General features: G+C 52.2%; 1 pseudogene; it reads left to right on the top strand.

The window, feature by feature from the left end:
- The first annotated feature begins 1,940 nt into the window (after positions 1-1,940).
- Positions 1,941-2,055, top strand: LOC116895054 (annotated as a pseudogene).
- The last annotated feature ends 1,854 nt before the right edge of the window (positions 2,056-3,909 follow it).

Raw genomic sequence — 3,909 nt, 5'->3', positions numbered from 1 at the left:
CCCCGGCCAGCGCGCCCAGCCGGGCTTGCACACCGAGACCTCCGGCGCGCCCATGCCCCGGTGCGCCTGCCCGTCGGTCCCAGGCCGCCCGCGCCGCGCCGCACGATGTCAACGAGGGTGCGTCGATCGGTCCGTCCGTCCTCCCGGCCGGCCCCTCGCCTAAGCCCGGAGCCGGGAGGCCGCGCCGCGCCAGCCACGTGACGCGCCCGCCGAGCCGCAGTGGCGCTGACAGGGCGGGCGGAGGCGGCTGGGGCGGGCCGGGGGGCGCACGCCCCGCCTCGGGGTGCTGGACAGCTCCACGCACGCGGCTCCGGCCGGGTCCCGCTAGCTCTGAACCTTGGCCCTGCGATTCCGGCTGGCACTGAGCCTATGGTCCCGGGCAGCGCTAGCCTTGGCCCTTTGTTCCCAAGATCTGGTCTCTTTCCCGAAACCAGGCGACTGTGCTGGGAAAAGAGGGAGACTGAGGTGGAGTGGCGTGGAAAGGGCTGCTGGAGACCAAGACAATGAGTGTAGGCCTTGGGCTGAGGCCTGACTTCTTCCAACGTTCCTGGGTGATTTGTTTTGAGAACTCCCTCCTGCTGCCGGCCCTCTGTCCTCTTCATTTACCTCATCCTGTCTCTAAAGTGGCTCACTTGTAAAAAGTGAGGCCAGTGTGGGGACATTGATGAGAACCCTGAGAAGACTCTGGATACCCAGCTGTGCCCAGCTGTGGGCTCAGTAAACCCCTCATCTTCAGGGGAACCGCGATGATATATGTTTTCCAAGCATGCGGTTGTCATCTGTAGACGACCTGTCAACCAAGGGGTTGAATGCAGGAGAAGCAAAAACCAGAATGAACTTGGGAGAAGAATTGAGGAATTGGGGTCAATTGAGGTCAGCTGTTCTTTAAAACTGATACCAAACCAGGGGTCCCCAAAGATCCCTTAGTAGGGAGGGTCTACAAGCTCGGGTGAGCCCCACCTTCCTGAGCTTGTATGTGTGCCCTCACAGGCACTGTCACCCATTAAGATTATGAAGGTTGAGGGGAACGATCGTCCATTAGTGAAAGCTGTGGACACAGTAATTCATAAATTCATTTTCACTGTACAGGAACCAAACCAAGAATGTTTCTTTGGGGAGTTTTTCTGTGCTTTCTTGTTCTCCTTCTAAGCCTTCTCTGATTACGCCAGAGCAGACTTTCCCAGGGAATATTAAAGGGTTTAAAAATCGGGTAATGAGGGGGCAGTGGTTGGGCAGATGGCTCAGTGGTTAAGAGCTCTTGCTGATCATCCAGAGGACCTGAGTTCGGTTCCAGCACCCATGTTGGTTTACACCTCCAATTCCAGGGCGTCTGATAACCTTTCCTGGCCTCCGTGGGCACCAGACACATGTATGGCTCACATAGACACATGCAGGCAAAGTACATGGTGGCACACGCTAGTATCACACATGACATTGCGATTGCATGTAGCCCATGATCCAGGAAGAAAACAGGATGGAATGGGTTCTCACACACACACACACACACACACACACACACACACACACAGAGGCTATTACATCTACATCTACATACACATATATACATAAGCATATATGTATATATGCATACATAAATACACGTCTACACACACATATATACAAATAAATATATACCATGTAAGCCAGAAATTCCATTCTAAGTTTAAAGAAGGGGCTCCTATACACCATTCACCATCCTGGATGAAGCATTGAAGCCATCCCAGAATCCTTTGGCAGATGAATGAGCAGCTGTGATGTGACACACAGGACTGTGTGATGGGATAATACTCCATCTAGAAAGATGGATATTCTGATGTATGGTGCCATGTGGATGAATCCTGAGAGTGGTACCCATGTAGAACAAGCCAATCACAAACGACACATGCTATGTGGTTCCATTCAAATGAGGTTCCTAGAATAGGCAGCATCATCTGGACTAACCTGCCCTTAGCAGGGGTGGCTGCTATGCACCAGTAGGAGTCAGAGAGGAGAGCGGCTATGTCCATACTCAGTGTTCTGACCTGTGGGCATCTGAATGATTCGTAGCCTAAGACTCCCTGTAGGAAACAAGTCTGACATGACACCAGTCTGGCACCAGGCAGGCTCAGACAGACTCCCAAGACTGGGAGCAAGCTGGAGACTAGAAGAACCACACTTAGAACCACAAGCCCCAGGCAGGAGTGAGCCCAAGACAGACCCTCACAAGGGACTACTTGGGCAGGCCAGGCAAGGAGCCTGAGATGACTACCAGTCAGGCACGATCTGTTACCACCAAAACCATGCAGACACCCCTGATCTGGGCTGTTGCATGGGACATGTTGATGTCTGAGGGCTGTGCATAACTACCCCCACTCCTCACCTGGGCATTATGGGAGAGCTGTCCCTCGTAGCATGAGGGAGGAGACCTGACCTGACCCCTAGCCACCTGTGGCAGGTGGGAAACCTGGCCCTGAGATCATGAGAGCAGGAGAGCTGGCTCTGCCCCTCACCAACTGCAGCACTGGGGAGAGCAGGCCCTGCACCTTACCTGGGCAGCACAGTAGAGCTGGCCCTGGATGTGGGGGTTTCAGGTAAGCAGGTCCAAGGGAGTGGGTGAGCATGCTTCTTGTCTGCTGTGCGGTAGTGTGGACAGGGGACAGATGCCCTCCTCCCTCATCGCTTGCCACCTATGGCAGGCAAAGGATCTGGCCCCCTGGGGTTCTGAGAATGGGAGACTGGCCCTGTTCCTCACCAGCTGCAACACTTGGGAGAACAAACCATGTACCTTGCCAGGGCAGCAGTGTAGAGCTGGCCCTGGTTGCTGGAGTTGATGGTCGCCAGCCCTGAGGGCGTGGGATCAGGAGAGCTGGCAGGCTGCCCAGCTCCCATAGCTCTCAGGCCCAGATCCAGGGCTTTGAATTGGCCCATCCCAACATCTACCCCATAGATGAACTGCTGGACCGCATGAAGGGGCTGGTTCTACAGATCCAAACCTACAGGATCTCCATGACACAGGGCAACAGGAGGATAGCTAAGAGAAGTTCCTGTGAGTTTCCAGTATCGGCAGTGTAGCAAAGCCAGAGGCCTTGAACCAGACCAACGGACCTTTGCAAAGAGCATGTGCAAGCAAAGAAGTATAAACAAAAGAGTCACACTGCTGAGAGGAAGGTTGCAGGGATGGGAGGCCGGTATGAGGGGAGGGAGAGACAAGTGGGATTTGGGTGCACGATGTGAAATTCATAAAGAACCAATAAAACGTCTAAAAAAAGTTTAAAATGTCATGTTATATGTCTCTTACCACCATTACAACATGAAAATGTAAAACACTAAAAGCAAACTAGCAGCGTATATGGTTCTAACTATATTTCCATGTGAGCTGAGTAGGGTAGCCTCCTGCGTGTCTGCTGGTTATACTCTGTCATCTGGAGCCTTAGTCATCCAGGGTGGGAAAGGGCAAGGCTTAGAGCAGAGTTGTGGTCACCATGTCAAGTGCTCAGGTCATAGATCACCTGTTAGCTATGTTCATCTGCAGAAACAATCATGGCCAAGTGTGTCTAGCCATGTTCTTAAAGCCATGTTATCTATTTACATTTTTAGTCCATTTATTTATTTTATATGCATGTGTCATGGGCACCCATTGGGGTCGGAGGAGAACTGTGTGGGTCCCAGGGATCAAACCAAGATTATCGCACTCATTGGCAAGCACCTAAGGAGCCATCTTTTGAACCCCATTACTATAGACCAGCAGCAATAAAAATCATCTTTCCTTCAATACTTTGCAGTAATTTTAAAATATAGGCTTGGATAATAAGAGCACCACTCGAACATACACATATGCACATGCAAGTGTGCATTTGCACGCACGCATGCACATGTGCACACACACACATGTATTACATGCACATGCCTGTATGCACACATGGAGGCCCT

This window comes from Rattus rattus, chromosome 2, assembly GCF_011064425.1.
Source record: "Rattus rattus isolate New Zealand chromosome 2, Rrattus_CSIRO_v1, whole genome shotgun sequence".
NCBI lineage: Eukaryota > Metazoa > Chordata > Mammalia > Rodentia > Muridae > Rattus > Rattus rattus.
The sequence above is the reverse complement of the archived record's forward strand: the minus strand, read 5'-3'. Positions and strand labels throughout refer to the sequence as shown.